At 43.9% G+C, this 23,996-nt stretch overlaps 2 long non-coding RNA genes across 3 annotated transcripts in view; one reads left to right on the forward strand and one right to left on the reverse strand.

The window, feature by feature from the left end:
- The window catches only part of LOC113948521, a 109,542-nt gene extending 86,061 nt beyond the window's left edge, over nucleotides 1–23,481 (forward strand). Inside the window, exons 4-8 of the long non-coding RNA XR_003528179.1 lie at nucleotides 5,499–5,582; nucleotides 6,937–7,118; nucleotides 16,282–16,595; nucleotides 16,687–16,802; nucleotides 23,247–23,481. This is a non-coding gene — a long non-coding RNA (uncharacterized LOC113948521). The remainder of the gene's footprint in view (nucleotides 1–5,498; nucleotides 5,583–6,936; nucleotides 7,119–16,281; nucleotides 16,596–16,686; nucleotides 16,803–23,246) is intronic.
- On the reverse strand, nucleotides 20,140–23,868 carry LOC113948520. 2 transcript variants are annotated; one of them, XR_003528178.1, is made up of 3 exons: nucleotides 23,761–23,868; nucleotides 22,128–22,708; nucleotides 20,140–20,526 (listed from the first exon to the last, which is right to left on the reverse strand). It is a non-coding gene; the product is annotated as an uncharacterized LOC113948520 (long non-coding RNA). The 2 variants fall into 2 exon arrangements; XR_003528177.1 differs by lacking the exon at nucleotides 20,140–20,526 and having other exon boundaries at nucleotides 22,066–22,708.
- Between the last annotated feature and the right edge of the window lie 128 nt (nucleotides 23,869–23,996).

The raw sequence follows: 23,996 nt of genomic DNA on the forward strand, positions 1-23,996 counted from the left end.
TTGGGGTGAGTCCAGGTAAAACTTGGTACGTAGATTAGTGTTTATACTATGCTGGAGATCAAGGGTCCTAATTCTAAGGCTGAATTATTGCACTGAATTAATGCAGTGCAAGCCTGATGTGGGATGGGAAGTGTGGATTTAAGTTATTTTGTGCTTGAAGAGGCATTCAGTGAAGGAAGTGATACTTTAACTGTTTGACAGAGACTATGCTGGCAGGTTTTTGCAGGTTTAATGACTTTGGCCAGCAAGAATCTTCTCAAAAACATCTCTTCTGAGCCCTGATTTGGCCTCTTTAGAAGACTTTCCTTCTGGGGACTGTCAGAGGGAAAACAAGGAGCTCTCCTGGCATCGGGTAATGAAATGCTACAGCACTTCTGTGAGTGGGGACATTTGAAATTCCCCTGGTTTACAGGTTTAATTGGTTGCCCAGAACATCATTTTCTGAGCTCTGAGTGGGTTTGCTTCCCAACAAAGCAGGATGTTTTGGAAATTGTTTGTCTTCCTCGGATTATTCTCCCTTTCCCTGCCAGCAGTGCTTGCTGCATTGTTACAGTGGATGTTGGCTGTCAGAAATTATTTAGTTAGAGGTAGAATAAGCCCTCTTCTGGCCTTTTTGCTATAACAGGGTCATCTTGTATCCCTGTCATCACAGTAATCTAATGTAGCCTGTATATAAAATTGAAATATATATGGAAATTATATAACTCTAAAACACATGGACAAATAACATTGATGTTCTCCACAGAAAGGTATTTTTTAGTATTTTATTTATGTTTTTGTCTATCAAAGTAAAAAATTATTTTTATAGGAAAACTATCCTTTGTTAAGGGTTTGAGGGTACCTGAAGGTTTTCTGGTAATAAATAGTGCTACTACTATTTAAATATTAATTGCCAACATTTATTGAAGGACTGTAAATATTAAAGGCCAGATTTGTCCTGTCTCATACCATGCAAGTCTCATTAAATCTGTAATCAGAATCTGATCCAATAAAAAAACTTTTCTCCACTGATCCTAAGCACACCTTTTAAGACAATTAACTTGGCTCAGTGTTCTGATTTGATCTTAAAAAGGAACCGTGTTCCTTTGAAAAGGATTAATTGCATCCATTAGAATCAATAGTGCTGTTAAAAGAACACTGGAAAAGGAAACTGAAAATGCCATATGAGGTAAATCAATGAAAAAAGATAGTAAATTTTACAGAAAAATACAGGAAGCAAAATTGACAGTCCAAGTCTCAGCCAAGGCCTCAGTTCTGGTGCAGAGATGGATAGTGTAAGTATTTTATTAAAGCAACTCAAACCTTCTGCAAGGCACAGATCACAGCAGAGGCTGAGAGGTGCAGTGGGGGCAAGGAAATATCTTGACAGGTTCTGAATGCCTGGAGTGCAGTGTCTGCTGACAGTGCCTCTGCCTGGAATACTTACAAACTGTGATACTGAGGGTCTGGGAACACAGGCTCATGGCAGGTAGACACATCTCCCTTTGGATCCTGTCTCACCAGAGGAAGAGGTGACAGTTCCTGGTCCTGTCACTGCCTCTTGCTGCCACTCCTGTCCCCATCACCCCCCATGAGCCCTGGGCTAAAGGCTCCTGGGGATCCTCGGCTGGTTGGGCTCGTGCATCCACTGTGCAGGTCTGGGCTCATCCAAACCACACAGGCTGTTCACAAAATCACAATTAGGTTGGAAAAGACCTCTGGGATCACTGAGTCCAGTCTACAACGTGAGGAGCAACAAGAGGGAAAAAGAAAAAAGGGAGGGAGAGGAGGAAAAACACATTTAGGAGCAGCAACAGGCAGCTCATGTGTGTCCTCACAGAGGGATCGTGGTTAGAGGTACAGCCTCAAAAGAAGGACACGTGGTTTAGTGTTGCCAGACTGAGGCTCTGCCTTCAGCTCTGCTGCTGACAGCTTGATGAGCAAATTATTTCATGTACCCATGGAATTGTCCTACTCCTTGGAAATATTAGTACTAATTGTGACTAGTACATGGAGTTGTTTAAGGTAAAGATGAAAAGCCTCATACATGAGCACTGAGATGGTGTTATTGTTACTATTAAAAATTATATGCCAGAGCCATCAGTTATCTCTGACAGCCACTTTCCTTTTTTTTCCAGTTCTTCTCTTCAAAACACAGGGGAGGTCCCTTGAGCCACATCCCCACCCTCAGGCACACAAGTCACCTCAAGGTGGGAATTTGGCACCCACGGGTCTGCTGTCACTTTAGTGCAGCAGCTTCCCTGGACACAATCCAGAGCACGTGGTGCCCTGGCCAGGCTGAATGCAGGAGTTCCTCCTCATGCATCTCAAAATCTACACCCAAATAACCCCCCAGACAGTCTGTGTTCCAAACAGAAGACAGCTGGCAGTCTTTGATTTCAGAACAGTCAAACAGCCTTGTGTTTGCTCGGGTTTTTCCTCAAGCTAATCAGTTAATTGGAGTTAAGTACTCTGAGATGTTACACATCCCTCTTCTCCTAATGAAGAGGCCCTGCCACCAGCCAGGCTGCACAGTCCCCTCACAGCTCCTGTCCCTCCCACGTGCTTGGAATGACAAAATAAGGAAGTGTAGTGACAGGACAAGAGGATTGGTTTCAATAGGGTTAGATTGGATATTAGGAAGAAATCCTTCCCTGTGAGGGTGGTGAGGCCCTAGCACAGGTTGCCCAGAGAAGCTGGGGCTGCCCCATCCCTAAAAGTGTCCAAGGCCAGGCTGGACAGGGCTTAGGGCAACCTGGGCTAGTGGAAGATGTCCCTGTCCATGTCAGGGAGTGGGACTGGATGAGCTTTCAGGTCCCTTCCAACCCAGGCTATTCTGTGATTATGATTCTACTCTGTGCTGTGGCCTGAAATGCTCTGCAGCTTTCTCTGAGGCTGGCATGATTTTTTTATGAAGACCAAATTAATTCAGAAATATGAAAAGAATGGAAATAGGTACAAATATGCCAATTTATGCATTTAGCACTCCTCACAGCATTTTTGGATTTCTTCTTTTTCTTCATTGCGCCTATCCCCTCAAGCAACTCAGGGTTGCTCTATTTCATTAATAGTTCAAATGCCTGGTGAATTCTTCCAGAACAGCCTCATAAATTCTCATCCCAGGTACAACTGGTTTTTAAGTGCACTGTACAGGTTTATCCTTATTTAACCACGTCTCACCATTTTTGATCTCTGAAGGCTGAGATTTCAATATTAATTGTGATTATAAATCTTTGTTTTTATGAGATTTCAGAATCCCCAGAATATTTGTTTCCTTAATTCATCAAGATCAAGAACTTAGGAACAATTGCAACACTGGGACATTGCAAATGGCAATTGGAGGCACAATTTGATTTTATGAGCCATGTGGATTGAAATGTCTGTGCTTGCACCAAGCCCTGAGTCAGGGATCAGCCAAGGGTTGGTGACAGCCCCTGATTAATCCCAGCCAGGCTTTGAGCCAGAGGCAACCTGGGGCTGGAAGCTCCATCTGCAGTTTCCAGCCCCACAGGGCCCCTGGGATTTCACTCTGAGGGTCTGGTATTCCTGGGCAGAAGGCAAAGCAATCCATGGATTCATAGTTCTCTGGAGTCCTTTGTTTTTTTATGTTCCTGATAAAATACTATCCAAGTATGGATGCTTTTTAAACAGGGGGTTTTTAAGCAGAAAAAGAGATCTGATGGGTTGGTTTTTTCCCCTAATCGACCTCAGAAATGAGAAATCCTGGAGACCGTGGACTTTGCTGAAGATCAGCTCACTCCTGACATCTAAGAATGTTGCCCAATCAGTTCTTTCAGAGCTGGTTATTTCATAAAATTTTATTTCTATAATCGTTTTTTTTCAGCATGAATCCTGGTGAGATGTTTTAGGCAGCTGCATTTTAATCTTCAGCATTAATTAACTTGGTAACGTGTAAAGTAGCAGAAGTATGGATGACAATACTAATGAAAGTAATAAAAACAGATTAATTACTAAATCCAAAGAAACAGAACCCTCTGCCTCCCTGCAGACATGGGTATTAATGAGATTTCCTTTGTTTCTCTCTGAGGGTGGGCAGTTTCTCCCACCCCACAAATCTCTGTAAGTGCCAGAGTTTTGTTTATTTTGTGCCTGGTTCCAGTTAGAGCTTCAGGCAGAAACTGGTAAACACTGTGAAATATTGCTGGAAACAGGAATTTCTGACCTGACAGTAAAATGACACACCAGCAACATTAACGGGGTTTTTTTTCTTGAGGTGACCAAAAAGGTTGCTTTACCGGTATGCAAACTTGAAACTCTAAGATTGCTTTGCTTGAGTGGGAGAGACAAGCAGAAACTTTTCCCAACTTATTAGGGAAATTTAAATATATGGAAATGGACAAAGGAGGTGAATTAGGGAGATCTGCCACACCAGCTGCTGGCCTGGTTATCTGCTCAAATAAATAGGACCAACAAGTGTCTTGAGGGCAAATTAAATCTTGAGTTAGCAATGCATGGAAACAGCTACTGGGGATTCCTGATGGTTTTCCTGATGTCTCTCAGTTTGTGTTGAGTGCACTCTTCCCTCCCTGGGTTTCAAAAGGCAAAACAGGGACAGGTCACAGTCTCTTACAGTGATGGTGGGGCATAACAACACCTCAATGGTGGTCTGCCACAGCCTTTGTCCAGGAAAAGGTGATGATGGACTGAAAATTTAAAAAACCCTCTACATTTCTGTGTCTATGCCTTAGGGAAACAGAGAAGATTGATGTGCAAATTCCTTCTGTTAATGACTTGCGATCCTGCAGCAACTCAATTTGTTTCCATAATGAAGCCTTATAACTTTAGTGGCAGTACTCATAGCAATGTAATTAATAATGCTGTTTGTATCACCAAGAGCCAGTCACTGCTCCTGCACAAGGATCGATATCTCACAGCAGATTGACCTCCTCTCACTCACTGGGCAATGGCTTGAACCTGTTTTCACCCCAGCAGCTCACTGAGGACGATGCTCAGGAGCTTTGTCACGGGGGCAGAGCATCGAAATCCGGCCATCACCAACTACAGTCCCGTGAGGAGGACAAAGTCTTGGGGCCAAGGCTCCATAATTGAAGTTAAATAAAGTTACACTTCTAAATGAAGCTCTCTGATGCCTCTGAAAGGGGATCTGGTCCTCAGGAGTAAATCAGTGTAACCAGCACATCGGTGTCCAAGGCAGTCCTTTCCATTGGAATTTGTCTGCAGCTGGATCACTCCTCAGTTATCTCATGTGTAAGTCAAGACCTTCCACTTAGTTGTAGGCAATAGTAAAAATGCCATTTACAAAACCAGAAACAGCAGAGGTTCAGTCACTCCCAGCAAAGACATTTCTCTTGACAAGGTGGACTCCATAGGGATGAAAAGCATGTGAAATTCTTTATTTCATTAGTACTTCATGATACTTGTTTAAAGAAGACTCAAATATTTTAACTTGTTAAATTCTTTCATTTTCGGTTAGCTTTTCTGTTTGTTTGTGGTTTTTTTGTTTGGTTTTTGTTTGGTTGGTTGGTTTTTTATATCAGGTCCTTTCTACCCAGATGACTCAAGAACTGGCAGAGTAATGAAGCAAGAAATACTGTGCAAATAAAGGCTGATCAACGGTTATGGTGAGAACTTTTTTTTTAACAATTTGAAGTCCTTTGTTTTTTCTTAATGCTACTTTAATTCAGACTTCTGAGAATTGCTGAGGCATAAGAAGTCTTTGTTAAAATTCATTATTTCTTTCCCTTTATTTAAAGAAGGAGAAATAGGAGGGTGTTGATGAGTTACATGGGAAGGTCAGAATTGATAGCAGCTATAAAGTAGAACAAAACAGCTTTAAAACCTCACCCCTTTCTGGTCATAAATAAGGAACATGATCTCAATTATTTTTCTCTTCTATGGGCCTGCTTTAAGTGAAGATTTTTTATTATGTGCACTTTCTTCTCTGAAAACGAAGTATGTTGATCATAAAAAATAGTCCTTCCCTTGGGTAAGCTTTAATCCATGAATCCTGACAACCCAGCAATCAAGGCTTGCCTCTTCATCCCCAGGCTCATGGCTTGTACCTTGCAGAGGGTTGTCCACGTGCAGTGCACAGCCACAATGATGTCCCAGGCCAATTTGTGTTGTATAAAAACAATGTTGTGGTGACAAGACAACGGGGTTCCCAAGGAGAGCTGGGAAGGGCATCAGAGCCCGGCTGAATTGGCTGTGCTGGGAACTGGTTTGCTAAAGACTGCCCGAACTAATTTAGAGAAACTGTGCTCCTGAACTTTTAGCCAGTGAAAACTCGAGATCTCAGCAATTTCCCCACGACAGCCCTGCCTTTGTCTCTCTGAACCAGCAGTGAGTGTTGGCAGGGAATGAGCTCTGGGTTAGACAGTCATGACAGCATCACCTGAGACCTGACACAGCTTCAGTCAGGCTGTTGTGGAGATATCTTGTAGTGCTGGATCAGTGCTTGGTGCTCTGTTGATCACAGCCTTGTTCAAAGCAGAGCAATAGATGAAAATCCACTGTATCCCCCCTGGGACTCCGTGTTCTCTCAGTTTTTTACTGAGCTTATCAAATGTTGTCGTAGCAGAACTGCTCTCTGACTCTGCAGCTTCAGGGGAGAAAGGGGAGTAGGAGAAGAGAGAAAAGCTGTCCTTAAAATCAAGAGATTTTAAGAACTGTAAGTAGAATAAAGAGGCATATTATCCAGATACTCACAGTAGAGCTCCTGAACAGCCAGCAGATAGTCCTGATACAGGTACACATGGGAGCAGAGCTGGAGGGAGAACATGACAGGCCAAACTCAGCCCTGATACAACCAGAGGAACGGGAATATCAAGCTGGGTTTTCTTCTATCCGGAAAAGGAATGTGTATTTGAGTTCTAGTCTATTTATTGAATTAGAGAAACAGTTTAGCTCACATTTCCCTTCCTTCTTTAATGTTTTATATTCACACCTTGGAGCATCTTTCGTCTTTCCTCTCAGGCCTTCACTTCCCATTCTCTTGAGCAGCTGGCAGCCACTGTTTAATCCTCATTTACCTCCCTCTGGATGAAGGCATTGGCCCTGCAGCTGGGAAGGCTCTCACAGCCAGCACTGAATGCTGGATGAAGGTCAGCAGGAATTACCTGAGGCTTCCTGCAGCAAGTGGATTTTTGAGAAAGAAGGTGAGTTTGGAGATGACAGCAGAGCAATGCTTATGTTTCTGGTTCCTGGCCTTGAAAGGCTCCCTTTGGCCTGAACCATGTGTTTGGGGTTTGAGCCTGTGCTGGACATCAGTCTCCCTTTGCCATCCCTCTTCTCTCCAAAAAGCCACCTCGGCATCTTCATGGAGTCCAGGATGGGCACAGAATTTACTGGCTTATGCTGCCAGAAACAGCCCCAGGGTCTCCTCCAGTGGTGCTGGGGCTTGGTCTCTGGGAGTCCCCCTGTGGCAGTGGCCAGTTGAGGGCTGGTCCAAGCTCTCTGCAGTCAACAGGAGGATTTCTTACCCTGAGGGGAGCAGATCTGATCCCAGCTCATTAACCCTCAGCAAGAGAAAAACACCTGCTCCCTCCTGCAGGTAAGTGCAAGTCTCACTCCCCAAATAATTAACTTGGCCACGTAAACAAAGAACATGCAGAACAAACTGCTGAGGTTTAATAGCAGACATGACATTTGAGCCTAGAATTAATGAGCTCCCAGCCTACAGCAAGCCTGTCCTTTGTCACTGAAGGGCTGACTTGATGCTCTGTGGCCTTTCAGCAGGAGCCCCTGGATGTCCCCAGGGACCACGATGTGCTCAGGAGCCACCCGGGTCCCACACACGCCTCGCACCAGGGAGGAGAGTCACTGCAGGCTCCTCTAGAAATTAATATTTCATGTAAAAGCCCTGCCACAATGACTCTTCAGCATGCATATATAAATAATTAGTGTGCTTATAAGCTGGCTGGTTTGGTTTTAATTGACTGTATGTATGTATTTATTGACTTTGAAAACGACGCCAAACTTTGCTGCTAAATCCGAGGAGCTGACTTTCCCTCTCCCGATGGTTTTCATGTGCCGAGCAGTTTATTAACACACTATCCCTAAGTTACAGAAGGAGAAGACTCCCCTCTCGTGGCTGCGAAGGAAAATGGCATGTTCTGCACTGTACTCTCCACTTAGCTAGAGAGAAACGTAAATAAGTTATAAAATTCCAATCATCTGCTCACACCCCAGCATGGAGCCTGGCCAGCTCTGCTGGGGTTTAGCAGCCTCTTCCCTGTTTGCTTCAGGGCAAAGGGAAATATTTGGGGGGAACTGATGTAAGTTATTTAAATGATAACTAAAAGTCATGATCTATATCAACAGTCAGAAACATTGGAGTTGAAGAACAGATTTAAAGCTGTTTTCCATTTGCTCTTTTAAAATACTTTCTTAGTAAACGTTGACTTTTATGCGTTGGATTTATTTTGCTCTATAAAGCTGCTCTCAGAGGGGAGACCTTATAGATAAATGTTCAAACCACTCTGTAACTCAGTAGGCATTTATTCAGATGACCAGGTTTTCTATTTTTATTAGGCTAGAAATGCTGAAAATCATCTGTTATTTAAAGGACGGCTGATTTCATTTCCAGTTGGTGTGAAACTGCTTTTGAATAAAACTTGAGATTTAATTTAAAGGCTATAAAAGCAGCAGCTTAAAATTATGAGTTAAAAGCTGTCTTAAAATACTTTGGGTGCATCAGGAAGAGAAGCAGTAAGTTCATGCAGGCACAAGTGACAATTAAAATTAAGGCTTTTATGAACCAAGGGGAGTTTTTCTCAAAATCAGTAAACCCAAGTGCTTTTTTCTCACCAATGGGTCTGCCAGAGTTTTGGAGCTCACAGAACTCAGCCTCTCACACCTCATTTGTGGGATAAATGGGAAGAAGAAAACAAGTTTTCTTGCTTTTTCAGCTCCTTGATGGTTTCTCAGGGTTGAACAACACACTCATTGAGCACAGATATGCTGAAACTCAAATACACTCAAATTCCCTCAAAGAGGGAATTTCTCCCTCTTCCTTCAGAAGAACCAGTTACTACTCAAAGTAAAGCTCATTTACACCTTTAAATGTCCAACTTCTCGGAGAATTACTTCCTTCAGGCCACTTACTTGACTTTCTTTACAATATCAGCAGAAATGATGCACTATTTGAAAACCATATAAATAGTTTATAAAAAGTTTAAAATAGCTGATGTTAAATTTATGCCTCAATCTAAGTTGTTATTATTTCAGATTTCCTCTTCAAATTTGCATATTCTTAAAAGAAACAGTTAAATGATCTGCAAGTCTTTTTTCTTAAATCTGTATTTCATCTATTGTAGAGACACTTAAATTCCAGGAAATAATTTGATCCTTGGGATTTGATCCTGGACCTACAAGAAAACAGTAAAAGGTTTGGATTCAAGGCTACGATCTTGGACAACTGTCAAAAGGAAATATAGAAAAATGTAGCTCAGGAAAAAGGCAGCCTGAAATTAGAACTGTTGTTAACACAAATAGAACAGATTCAGATCTTTTTTTTATACTATTTTTTTTATACTTTTTTTATACTATTTTGAGGCTAAAATGGGAAGTCTTTTATCTAATGAAAATCCAAATATAAACAATTTCTTTTTAATTTCTATATTTTTCTGTTGAGGAAGACTTATGATTTTTGAATTTGCTTCATTTCTATTACTGTTCTTGTTGTTAAAAATGATACGTATTTAACCCAATACTTTGACACATACGGTAGAACCGTTCACTTTTAATTATTACTCTGTGGAACTAAACCCTGTCATTTTCCTTATGCTGAGCAGATCTATTCAAAAAACCTGAAAACAGTCTGGAAAAGGAATTGATCTTGGAGTTAGAGCAGGAACAGAGGAAGCCACAGCACCTGTGTGTCAGTTCTCAGAGCTGATCAGAACTGTTTTTGTGTCCTGTCTTTGGCTACATTCTACAGGGCACCACTTGTTACCATTGATACCAGTTTGATTTTCATTGGTGTCTTTCTGGGGCTGAGGCACCTTCACAGGGCAGTGCCACCAGGGAACTGAGTGTTCCTCTTCATTTACAAAACAGACAAAAATCTGCAGCTTTTGGAGCTGGAAATGTCTCCAAATGTATTTGATGTGTTTAGTCCACATACATTATGCATGTCCTCAGCTTCACTGAGGGCTTCTCAGGAGATGCTGTTATACCCACACTGCAGCCAACTGTTTATACTTCCCTCTGATTAATAAATATACTCCAGAGAAGGCAATTTTAACCTTCTGCCTTCGGACTCAGCCTGATCTCAGTAAACACTCCACGCACGAGGTGCAAAGGACACTCGAGAGCTCTGCAGTTTGCAGCTGTGAAGATCCTGTGCTCATTCCCTGCCATCCTGATTGAGATTTTAGGAAGAATTTCTTCACTGAAAGGGTTTTTAGGGATTGGAAGGGGCTGTCCAGGGTCCCCATCTCTGGAGGTGTCCAAGGAACGCCTGGACATGGCACTCAGTGCTCTGGGCTGGGTGACAAGGTGGGGAACAGGCACAGGTTGGATTCAGTGATCTTGGGGGTCTTTTCCAGCCTTAATGATTCTGTGATTCTAAGAGCCTTTCAGATCCTTTGCAGATTTTATTTCTTTAAGAATCTGCTTGCAGACTTCTCAGATCCCCACTGAAAATAGAAACCAGCAGCCTTGGGGATGTGAGAGGTTCAAACGAGGGCCGTGCTCTTCCCTTGCTGCCACAGACCAGCCTTGCAGAGGAGGTCCCTCCCCATCCATTCCTGCTGCTCAGCATCCACTTCAAAAGCTTTTTTTGGGAGCTAAGAAGATGCATTTAAGCCATCCAGCATGGAAATTTGGGTTTGACCCTTAATACTTTATAAAGGGTATTATCTAGGGCGTGTTTGGTGCCTCATTACTGTGCCCAGGGACACACGACGTGTGACTGGAGCTCCTCTGGTGAAATGAGCTCCAGAACACAAACGGCTGTTCTGCTCTACATTGAAGCAATAATAATTTATGAATCTAATTAGGCTCTGGTTTGCAAGAATGATGAATATTCACATTCTAAATAGCTGAGAAATATTAAAAATGTATGACAGCTTTACTTGTGCCAGCTCTGAGGGTTCTGGGGAATGTTTTCCTGAATGTGCTGAGCTTTCTCAGCATCATTTTTGCCCCATCCCCGGAGATGTTTAAGGCCAGATTGGATAGAGCTTTGAGCAACCTAGTCTAGTGAAAGGTGTCCCTACCCATGGCAGGGGATTGGAACTTTAGTGTCCCTTCCAATGTCCCAAGAATCATTCTGTGATTCTGTGATCATTCGAGGGCTGGTCTAGGGAAAAGGGGTGTTCCCCTGATGCAGGGCAGCACCTGCAAACCCAGCCTCTGTGCCCCCTCCAAAACCAGCAGTGACAGGACTGCAGCACTGAAGGTTTTAGAGTCTCTGGGACAATCTGGTCCACTGCCATAGCCAACCTCATAGTCGTTTTCTCCTACGTGCATTTTTAAGAACTGGATTTCTTAAAAGGGAAGTTAAGGATAATGTTTTCCTAGTAACCTCTCCCTATTGCTTATCTTACTGGTCACTTTGGAGTTTGTGTATTTGAGCTGGAGGGATTTGATAGCTCCTTTTGCAGTTCATATTTAATTTTATGCCTTTTACTCTAACAAAAGCACATGATCAGCAGTCCTGCTGCCCTTAATAAGGCATTTAATTTACAAGTTCTAAGTTGCCTACAGACCTCCACATTGTAGGGGAAGTTTGTCACTTATTTTTTTATTTCCTTCTAATTACTTTCTATATTTTGCTTTGCTGGCACAAGGGCACAGTATTTCATTTGCTTGTGTTGCAGCAATCTTTACAGAAGACCCAAACAATATTTTACCAGCTAAATGACCAGTCAAGACTAAATTAATGCCATGGGCTGAACACTGGTCTGCTGGAGAGCCCATCATGTGAGAAACTAATTTGACATGCAAACTGTGGGGGGGTTGTGGTGGATTTTTTGTTTGCTTTTTGTTTTGTTTTTGTTGTTGATATTGATATAAGTATCAGGCTGAATGAAAACAAACATTTCTGCCTTGGCGAGGCAGCACAGAATCAGTACCTCAGGAACTCTGAGCCTACTGTTTATGAACAAAAATTGGGTCAGACAACCTGGAATTCAGCATTTATAAATTGCAAATAAAAATCTGGACTAAAAAATTGATGACTGTGGGAACTATCTATCTGCACCTTGAAAACAGAAACAAAACATTCCTTTTACCCAGGGCTGAGGCTTTGGATAAATTGAAGAAAATTTGGTATTTTATGGGTTTTGTCCATCATACAATCCCTTCTCTCACAGCAGGAATTTCCTCATGGTGTGGCACCTTGACTTGGACACTCTGGTGGAGATGTAGCAGCATTCCCATTAGGAACTGCCTTTGCAGTGTGGCACAAGTGGTAACAAACCCCCTGCATGACAAACCCTGGTACAGGGTCTCCAACTGGAGCAAGAAACTCCTCCTAAAGGATTGAGCAATCTCTGCAAAATCCTGCCGACTCCGAGTCCTGAGCTGACCACGTCCCACCAGCTCGTTGGTGTCTGTGAAAGGACAGGCTCTGAGTTGATGGATTTGTCACCTAAGTGGATCAGACAGACCAAAGGGGAGCATGAGGAAGTGTCATTATCCCTGTTCCATGGCCTGGGAGATGGAAGGCAGTTACTCATTGAAAGTCACACAATAGATGTGTGGGTGCCAGATGCTGGAGATGCCAGAGAAGGGATTTAAACCCAGATGTTCTGAGTGCCAGCTCAGCACACTAAATTCAGAGTTGTCCATCCTCTCCAAAATCCAAGAACCTTTCTTATTGATTCAGTATTTAGAACATTTTGGCTGCCATAAACAGATACTTCGAAAAACTCCACAATTTACTAATGTAAAAGACACCTTTTACTACCCCATTCATCTCCCCTAGGAATGAAGAAATGTATCCATCTAGGAGGCAAGAGAATAACAACTGCAGTGACTTTTCAGAAATGGATGTTCCACCACATCTGAGTGACTTACCAGTAACATCTGAAAAGTCTATATTAGGAGAAATAAATCCTATCCCACTCGATACTGTGGTGATTTTCAGGTATCCACCTTTAATATTTTGTTCCTTGGTTTTCCTCCAGTCTTTGATGCATTTTTAAACATTACAGATCATAAAAATTTATTGTTTTCAGATTGATAAAAACAATTCCTTATGCTGGAATAAATGGAGCGTCTCTGGTGGACATGACTGAACTGATGTACAGCAAAGAACACAATGAGGAAGCCACTACCTTGGACAAAAAGGGAAGGAGGTGGGGAATCTGTAGCTCTGAAGACTAAACTCTAGAGCATAAATTACAATGGAAGTTTATGGAGTCTTTTGGATTAAGTGAAAAGCCAGCCCCATTAAACCAAATGGAGCATTCCTAATCTGACATGTTGACAAGGACAACCCTGCCTATTCCAAAAGGGAGTTTCAAATGAATCCAGATTTATCTGATGTTCCCAACAGGGGCTGGGCTGACTCGAAAGGAAGTTATCCTGGCCAAAAATAAACAAGATGCACATGAAGCAGTTTGTGCCACCAGGAAACCTTCCAGGGAATATGCAGAGAGGAGAAGGAGAGCCAGGAGAATCACAGCCTAAGATGTCTTTCCTCTCTCCCCATTATGTCCTGTTTCTCTTTCTTCAGAGAATGTAAATCAAAGCTTCTTCCCCATGAGATCCCTGGTCCTTCTATTCACTTTCCTGATCTTTGCTCACCTAAGAAGCTCCATGTGCTGCTTCTTCCCAACACTTCCTGCAGTTGCAAGGGAGCAGCCACAGAGATGCTGTTCTTGCATCCACTGATGTTCATCCTCAGTTACTGATTCCTGGAGCCAACCAGCCATGCTTTTCCCAGGAGTGTGTGTACACAGTGTGAATTATGTAATTCTAGAAAGCAAATTTAGCCTTTTCCAGCTGCTTTTACTGTGGTAGACATGAAGTCACAGTCATTGCAAATAGGAGGACAAGCACCTTTTGCATTTACATTTTGTCAAATTTGCAATGAGGCCCCAGGAGATCTGCCCTGGAGAATTGGGATTGTCCAGCCTGGAGAAGAAAAGCTTCAGGGTGACCTATTTGTGGCCTCCCAGTGCTGGAAAGAGCTACAAGAAAGATGAAGAGAGAATATTTACAAGGGTCTGGAGGGACAGGACAAGGGGGAATGGCTTCACACTGACAGAGTGCAGGGTTAGATGGGATATTGGGAAGGAATTCCTCTCTGTGAGGGTGGGGAGGCCCTGGCACAGGTTGCCCAGAGAAGCTGTGGCCACCCCATCCCTGCAAGTGTCCAAGGCCAGGTTGGACGGGGCTTGGAGCAACCCGGGTTAGTGGAAGGTGTCCCTGCCCATGGCAGAGGGTGGAACAGGATGATCTTTAAGGTCCCTTCCAACCCAAACTACTCTGTGATTCTGTGATATCATCACTGCACCATGTCTGAGCACAGCCTGATGTGAGCTTTGTAATTCCCTGGAGCAGAGTCACTAAATTACATGTTTCAATGAGATCTATAACCCCGGAGACACAGAACAGCTCCTCAATACAACAGCCTCCAAAGAGGCTTGAGCTCAAATACCCCTGCAGAGAACAAGGCTTCCCAGTGTTGGAGACAATATTAGGAGTTCTACCTCATGCAACTGTACTTTTAAAGGAAATCCAAGTTTGTGCCCATAATAATGGTGTGTTCAGAGCTTCCTAACAGAGAAAAGTCTGTCTGACTACGTGTGGACAAGCCCCTGTGCACACAGGAGGGAAGGCTGAGGAGTGTTTGCTTCCCCAAGGCAGCTCTGGGGGTTCTGAAGCACAGACTGTGCACATGCATGATGGAGACAGTGAGAGGGTGTTTGGCAGTGAGGACCAAGGGATAAAATATGAGTCTCAGAAGGTTGTTTCATAGCCTGAACTATAGATTTCGTAGCAGCCTTAGTATTCTCTTAGCTGTATTTCAGAAATCAGAAATCTGCTCCAGAATGTGGGTTGCCTTCCATCCATTTAACATTTAAATTTTGTGTGTGAATCTCTCACATCAAAATGACAGCAGTGTTGTTTGTCCCTGAGCTGTGTCATTTGCTGTCCCCAGGGATAACTGTATGATAATGGCCACATTCTAGTAGAATGTGATACTTGAAAGAAATATTCTAAGAGAATTAAAAAATAATAGATTACTAGTGCCACTTGCAGCAGTGAGAACGTTTGCAAAGAGATAGAGCAGTATATTCCTGCAGTATAGGAAACTGTGGAAACACTGCACATAAACTAGAAAAGTGACAATCAGTGATTTTATGTGTGTATTCACCACAGCCATGTTGATTTTAACAGCAGTTTTAGGTACTGCCAAGGAAGAGTTTTTATCATATATATATACACACAGATAGCTATATTAATATATCTACATGAGTGGATAGATGTGTGTGCACACAAACCCACAATGTCTTGGTCTCGTCCTTTTGCTGTAATGTTTAACAAGTCTGGTAGAGATTTATTCTGATGATATTACAGCATATTTGCTACATGTACCAAGGGGTTTTTTTGTTTATTTGGGTTTTTTTGTAGGTACTGAGAAGGTAGTAGGCATCTGGGTTTTGGGGTTCAAGCAGATGCAAAAACCTGAGTTTGGCCAGGTCATGATTTCAGCTTGAGAAGTGTGAAATGCAGAGCTGGATCTCTCCAGTGGCTCTGGGGCAGTGATTTTGCTCTTGTCTGACTCTAAGATTTCTTTTGACTTGCTCTCAACCTTGGCTAGAAGCTCACATTTGAGGCTTTGGCTCTCCTTGCAAAGGGGAATATTTAGGCCAACACAGACACTTGAATCATGGGCAAGTTCCATTAAATGATATTGGAGACGTTTGTTTATAAAACTATTTAGGACGAGAGGGATTAGGGATGGGTATCCCAGAGGGAGTAGGGAACCTGTGTGCCTGGATGAGTTTGCTCCTGCAGTGCTGGGGATGGGGGACACCACCTCTACACTCCTATCCCCAGCCCAGGATATGCAAACCTTGGCAGCAGCACATCAGCCCCTCCCTGGGGAGGGAGGTGACTCACAGGGGTGTCTGAATCATCGGGGCTTCCCCGGGGCGAGGCAGCACCGGGCACAGCGCCCTGCCTGGTGTGGACAGGGAAGGAGCTTCCACCTCCTCAGACCTGCAGGAGGAACAACCTCCCTCCTGTCAGACCCACACACCCGAGTAGCCACAGGTGACAAAGAGGATGGAGGTGACACATGGCACATGTAATATTCATTCTATGAGTTGTTTTTGTGTATTTGCTTTGGGTTTCCAGTTCACTGGGGCCACAACCAGCAGCAGTTCCCTGCAGAGCCTGCAGTGATGTGAGAACAGAGAGGAGCAGCGAGTGCCTGTTGGGAGTGCACTGGGCTCCTGGCATCCTCAGCTGTTTTCCACCCACCCTTGAAAACCATCTCTGGCCCAAAATGGAACTGTGAGCTGTACCACATGCTCCAAATGAAGTGCTAATTAAATACTTCTACTTAATGTAGACAACATTTCTTTGAGAAGGCTGTAATGTATTGCAGATGTGGCAAATCCCTTGGAGAGCAGAGAAGGAGCAATGTGTACGTTGGATCCCTCTGTGAGGTAGGGATGTGACCTGGGGGGTTGTGATTGGTAAGGCCTAATGCTGAAACAGCACTTGTCTGATCCAAATTCCCACACATGTTCTCCACAGTGACCTTGGTATCGGGAATACTGCAGGTGCCTCCATATGGATGCACACTCTGACACATGGCACATAAATGGTGGAGCTGTGGAGCTTGATGGGTACTTGAGTCTTAAGAAAAACAGGTAAGAACTGGTGGGTGTTGCAGAAAAGTCTCCTGGGTGGGGCCTCAGCCATGCAGGAGGAACTGGCAAGTGGTTTTTGGCTCAGGGTGTCCCAGTGCAGGACAGAGCTCCACAACAAAGGAGCTGGAAGGCTTTGGGTTTAGCACTAAAGCCCTTTCTGGCAACAGGAGGAAGGCTGAAAACCCAGCTCTGGAGTATCTGGATAACTGTCCTGAAGTTATTGCCACTGAAATCATGGTTGTTCCTTAGGTTTTGGGGTCAGCAGTCAGTGGGCTCGGAAGAGCCACATCACCCAGCTTTTGGGAAATGCTGATGCCTTTAATGGACTGTGTGTTCAAGTCCATTTCCAAGCCTGGATTGCCCATGAGCAGCTTGTTGGCTGGAGTCCAGCTCTAGCTCTGTCTGGAGGGAAAGGTTTGAGCAAAATGGGTGTCTTTGTGCAGCCCCAGGCTCACCCCAGTGAGACAAAAACAGGGCTGTGAATTCAGGGGTTCTGTTTTCCTGTATGAATCCCAAACTGGGATTGAAGCACTTTGTATACCAGACCCAGATTACCACCAGGACAATAACTAACCAAATGGACCTAAATTTGTGTGCACAGAGCTTGTCCCCATGTTCCTGTGCTCATCACACACATGGCCTCTGCCTGCAGACAGGCTCTGACACCGAATCCTCTTGGCTTGTCTTGAGAGGGAGGAGATTTTCCTCATAATCCATAGGACTAGACATCCACATTGTCCTTTCTATGTCAGTTTAAACCTTTGAGTATCTGAGGGGCTGCCCATGAGCCACTGGCACTTTGTCCCAGCTCAGGATTCAGGGATGTGTCAGAGGGAAGGATCAATGTGGACCAGTCCTGCTTCCAGTGCCCAAAGTCTGCAGGTGAGATGGAGCCAAAGGGAACAGAGAGGGATGTCGGGTCACCTGGACAGTGCTGCTCCCATCGCCCTCCCACGCTGTCCCTGTGTGTCCCCAGCCCAGCAGCTTCTCCACCCCAGGCAGGGACATCTCAGCCATGCAGAGCTGAGGGGGAGCTGATTTCAAGCTGGGCAGTTTCTGAACAAATCACTTACAAGGTGTCTGGTGGCTCAAAGTGCAGAACTAAGGGGACAGCCACAGCTGTCAGTCTTTTGGGTAGATATTATTCACCTTTTGTGGGTGGGAAGGAAGTTCCAAGGTGGGCTTCAAGCACGCAGAATTGCTTGGGCAGATGCAGAGGGCACTGGCATGAGCCCCCAGGGAACTGTGGTTGTCCTGTGTGAAGATACTGTAGGAGATAACGACCAAAACCAGGCAAAAATCTTAGTTTTCAGAGTGACACAGAAATTAATTAGCACTGTCTTTGTTGTTCTTTTGCTGGGTCTGATGACAGAACAATATGGAGATACCTTCAAAGACTTTCTAATAGGAAATATACAGCATTTTTCTGTGTAGAGTATGAAAGCTGCTCCTGTAAAAAACCATGGAATATTCCACATTTCTTTCAAGATGGTTCTGTGATGTTGGGAGTGCTTTTTAGGGTTCTGTGCTCTCTTGGGAGAAAAAGGAAGTAGAAATCCAAGATGATGCAGAAATAAGAAAAAGGGGGAAGAGAAAGCAGATGGTGAGGTGGAGAGCTTTCCTTAACTGAGTGCTGCACACTGAGGATGAGAATTCAATTGCCTGTTGCTATTTATCGTGACCACATAAAATTCAAAGTACTTGAGTATTTAAATAGCAATAGATTCAGAGATGAGTCATGAGGCAGAGCTGGTATTTTATCCCTGGACATGTTGGTGAATGGTTTTCTAGTTCAAGGATCTTATTTCCACTTTCCCTATTTTAATGGCATTGCTGTTCTCAGACTATTTTGTAGAGAAAAGGGAAAAAACGAATGCTTCTGAGGCTGTCTATTATTACAGACTTAATTATTTTCTTTTAAAAACCACATTGGTACACTGTATTGCAGAGATATTCCAAGTTCTCACTCTTCAGAGATAATTAGGAGAGAGTTACCTTCTGACTCCTTCTGTAGGACACTTGGAGAGGAATTTTTGCTGTTGTTGGTGAGCAGGTCTCTGAGTCAAGTCTCATTTTGCACATCTTTTTTTGCCAAGAGACAATGTATCATTTGTGTGATAGTCACTGCAGGCACCCTGCACAAGGGAGGGAACATTTCGGAGTGCAGAGAAGTATATCCAGTGGTATAAACTTAAAAAAAAAGAAAAAGAAAAAAATCCTGCAAAGTTCAGTTCTGCATGTGGAAGTGGATCTGATTTTCACTTCTTCAAGTTTAATTCTCTTTGTATTTCTGGGTATAGCAAGCTAGAATAGGCTGAAATTTGTACCATAAATAGGATCATTCACATGAAATGTATTTTGATACAAAACGTTCTCTCTTGCCCAGAAGACAGGCAGCCCCTCCAGCCCTGAAATCCTTTGTCCTGGTGCAGTGGTGGTTTTAGAAGAGTCAAGTTTGAGAGCAGACAGATCCTTGTCCCAAGGAAAGTGTTGCTGATGTTGGAGCCAGGGACCCCGAACAGAGGCTGCTTTTGGAAGAGGCATGTGGAGGGTTGTTAATGCTGGAGAGGGAACTGACTCATCACATCATCAATTCTGCTCCTCTGCCAGCGCAGCACAAAACATCTTTTATCATCACACTCTCTCTTTCTTCTTCATTTCTATTTTAAAGGAGTTTAAAGCTGTTCAGTCTGTTGCCTTCCCCTTCCCCAGCCTGTTGCTGTTCTCTGGATGGTAGTTACAGTTTGGGGTGATGGAGCCCCTTTGCCCTGTGCAAGAGGACTCTCCCCATCCAGGCATTCTCAAGGACTAGCCAAAAGATGGATTTCCTGGCTAAAGCTCTCACTCCTCATGCTGAGTTGCACACATACCCCTTAGATGTAAGGAAACTAAGCTTTCCCATCTGAGTCCTTTTTCTTTGCCTTAATCCCTGCTCCCTCTGTTGCAGAAAGCTCTGTTTATCTGAGAAGGGACAGCAGGAACACTCTGGCCACGTAATTGCCACGAAGGCTGCAGCGGGTCCAGCCGGTACCAGTTTGAAATGATATTTTTCGGGCCTGTGCCAACAACAGGCGGCTGCTGGGAGAGCTGAAATTGCTGCTTTTCTGCTCACATCTGCCTTTGATTTTCAATCAGAGCTGGTTGGTGAAAAGCCAACTAATCTACAGTGCTTAGGGGTTTTTTTTGTTTGTTTTTAAGGGGCTGGTTTGAGCCAACTTTAGTACCACAGAATTAGTTTTTAATAGATTTTCTTTTTTTTGCCCTGAATTATAAGTATTTTGGATATAGAGTATTTGAAATGGATCTTATGGGAAAATTATTATTCACTATTATTTCTTTGTATTTCTTGTGTATGACTTAAGGAGGGCCAAGACCTTCCTATAGCAGGAGCAGACAGAGCACAGCAAAATGGCAAATCCAGTGGGCTCTCATGGAACCAGAGTTGCAGGGAGATGGTGCCTCCACTTCATGCTCTGGAGCCAGGGAACCTGAAAAGTTTGACTTTTCTGAGAATTCAAAGAGGAATTTCCACAGTTTTCTGTGGAAAATTCTGGCATTTGGTCTGGGCTGGTGTCACATCCTCTTTCATTTGCTGCTCTTGTGGCAGATGAGAAATTGGCTTTGTATTGAAGATAATGAAAAGTCACTGCTTAATCAGGAACTTCAAAGGAACTGGAAAAGGATCCATCTGTGATTCAACCATCTTAAGCTTTAGGGGACAAGTCTGGTACGAGGAAAAAAAAAGAGGAAAAGGTCTTGGATTACAGAGTTTTCACTCTTTTATGACAGTTTTTCTGTGAATTACAGTAACACAAAGTACTGGCCTGTAACTAACACAGTTTATTGCTTGATGGCCTTTATTTATCCAAGGCTTCATTTGATATGTAACCCACTTTGAAAACAATTTTTAAAGTTGGGCATACAGTTACTGTTGCAAAATGCTGAATTAATAACCCTCTGAAATAGCAGTTTCCTCTTAATGTGGGGAGCACTGGCTGGGTGAGGCAGAGAGCACATTAATCACACTGACAAAGAAATAACATAAAAGGTAAAACCAACTAATAGAACACAACAGTTGTACTGTGAACCATTAAGAGTCACACCTTGGTGCTTTGTACCTGTATTTTAATGTGTGCTAGTGCAAAATCAGTGTAAAAATCCACCTTGGTCAGCCTGGGTGTGTATTACACACTCTGCGTTACTATCCTTTTATGTATATTTTCTGTAGCTGGTGATTTTTTTACTAAAGGTGTAAGTTTTAGTGATGAAAATCCATGAGCCCCATCCTTTCTCTATCAGCACTGATGCAATAGTTTAGCTTGTTAGAGAATGGGTTTAAATAGTTGAAAATAACAACTGTGTGTTTGTTGAGCAAAGTCCAACCTCCAGGAGCCCTTGATTTCTTCTGCTATAGGGCAAAAGCTTGAAAGGCCCCTTAATAATGGATAACTCAGTGCTAAAATCCATAATTTCTTTTTTTGTTTGTTGTCTTTTAGCCATGAGAGATTGTAACTGCAGGGACAGGCTCTTCTCTGCCTTATGTGGAAAGCAGAACACAGAGAATTTTAAATCTTTACACATTTCAGTCTTTGTGGGACATTTTTAGGGAGCACAGAAGTGGTGGTACCTCTGTGGTGCCTAAAAACCTTCATCTTGGTATGGTTTGCGCTTATGTCCAGTGTATTCACCTACATATCTGATCCAGGCACCAATGTAAGCTGAGTAATTTTAGGCTTTTAAGGGTTTTAATTGAAACTTCTTTCCTTCCTCCATGCTTGGCCTTCAGCAAACGGGCTTCTTTTTTTTTTTTTTTTTTTCAATTCTTTTTGAAGGAAGGAAGGAAAAGTCTTGAACTTGTGTTGGGCTGATTTTGTTTGAACAGAGCCCTGTGTGTTACCCCCCAGCACACAATGGGGCTCTGTCCAGGGAGAGTTGGCTGAGTGGGTCCTTATTCAGGGTCATTCATCACCACAGCTCGTGCAGACGTGGCAGATTTACATCAGTGAAACTGAGGAGGGAAAACAACAGGCCCATGATCTGAAGGAAGGGCTGGAGTTATTTATGAAGTGCCAGCAACGTGCTGAGGACCAGATGAAGATCTGACCAGCCTGGCTCTGCAGGGGTGCTTGGTGGCAGGGTGACATGTCACCCAGTGCTGCAGGGAGGGGGACAATGTGTTTGACAACTCAGGGCTCCTCACAGGCACAGGGCAGGGTGTGTTTTGGACATCTTGGGAAGATGGGACTTGTGTGGGAAGTCACTCTAATGATGAGACTTTTCTATAGACAGTAAAATTATTTAAAGGAAATAATGTTCATGTTGCACCTGCTTATGTGAAGCCTCAGGAGGCTTCACCTGGTCGTAAAGTGACAGGGACAGATTCAGATCCCCCTTCACTCATATTTATCAAAAAAAAAAGCCAAAAACATCAGAGGGGATGCAGAGACGGATGGGGAATGTGCTTCTTGGAGTCAGCGATTCCTCCTGCTTGAGGGGCTCAAATCTACACCTTCCCTGGTGTCTCTGTGCTCTGTTTCAGTGAGGGACCAGCAGCAGCTCTGAAGTTGTTCCCCAGGAGCCCAGACCCAGGCCAGGCTCAGTCCAGCTCCAGGAGCATCCTCAGGATGAGCTGGGTGGGAGTAGGATGTGCAGTGTCCTCTGCTTGTTCACAAATCCTCTGCTTTTCATGGCAATACTTGCTCAGCAGCCAATTGCCAGGTCATGAGGAAGCTTCTCCCACTCCCTGTGTCCTGGTGGTTCTTGTTAGAGGAGAAATTGCATCTCTTGGCTCTGCTGGACACGAGAGCTGCTCTGGTTTCCGAGGCGTTGCTTTTCGGTGAGTGTCTCCAGCTGCTGCTCTCCCCTCACCCAGGGCACTGACTCATCTTTTTGCCATCACAATAAGTCTGTTTTCATAAACAAAATTAAGTGCACTGTGTTTATTCATTAGGGAGATTTGAAGTCTCTCAGCAACCAAGAAATATACTTTGTCTATGAACTCTCCCTCTTCCCCCTCTTCTCTTTTAGCAGCTAAGGGGGAAAAAAAGATTTGGGAAAACTCAGTGCTCTCAGTGGGTGGTTCTGTGTCTGCTGATGGGCAGCACCTCCCCTGAGGGCTATTATCTGTTTGTACATCTTGGAGGGGGATATTTAAAATTGCACAGAGATGAGTGGCAAAAAAATGGGACAGGTGAATGAACTGGGCTTTAAACAACACCCCAGGTAGGGACAGTACAGGGTAGAGAGAGAAGCTTGTCTGGCACCTGGATGACTCTGTGCCAGAGGCTTTCTTATGGGTAGTTTAGGCCACTACTGGGCATGGACAGAGCCAGGCATGGCAGGTTTCCTGATGTCCCTGTGCCAGAGCCCTGGTGGCACAGCCAGTGCTCTGCTGTTCTCTCTGCTGTGTCATCTCACCCCAGCCTATCCCTCTCCTTCCCACAGCTGGACCCAGCCCCTGATCCTAAGGGGGATGAAATCCAATTTGCCTCCAGTGCTGACAGGTTTTCAGCCAGATCTGCAGCCAGGTGAGAGGCTCCTGCAGCTACACCATGCCAAGATTCCCTCTTTTTGGGTGCCACCCCTTCCTACTGCCAAGGCTCCTGCAGTTCCTGCTGCCTGGGATTACTGAGGCATAGTGCCATTGGTAGAGCCAGAGGGGAACAACAAGGGAAGCAGCAAAATGGGTCAGGTATAATGTCAATACACAGAGGGCAACTCCAGACTCTAAACCAGCAAGGTCTGGGTTTGAGCAGTGATTAATAAACCCATGTTATTACAGGGTAGAAATATACCTTGAATTTCTGCTCGTAACAACTGCTCAGTGACTTCCTGCTTAGTATGCAAATGTTGTACCCATTGAAATGGAAATAAACCTGGAATTTGCTGTCTTTGCAGCAGGATTTCAGCCATTCTTGAAGTCCCACTTTCTACCACATAACATAAATGAAGTGAATACCTTTCACTTCTGCTTTAGAGGGATCCATAAATCAGAAACAAAGGACAGATGAAAAACAGGCTGGTGTTTCTCCTCCTAGTGTAGCAGGATTGCTGTGCCAACAGCAACAGTGTCAACGTGACCTGCGGTTTCCATGCCAGATGATTCCATGGAACTTGAGGCTGCTCACCTTCCAGGGAGCCAACCCTCACCTGCAGCACTCAGCCTCCCTCAGGGGTCATTCCTCGGTAAGAGAT

This window comes from Corapipo altera, unplaced genomic scaffold, assembly GCF_003945725.1.
Source record: "Corapipo altera isolate COAL_440 unplaced genomic scaffold, ASM394572v1 64, whole genome shotgun sequence".
In the NCBI taxonomy this organism is placed as follows: domain Eukaryota; kingdom Metazoa; phylum Chordata; class Aves; order Passeriformes; family Pipridae; genus Corapipo; species Corapipo altera.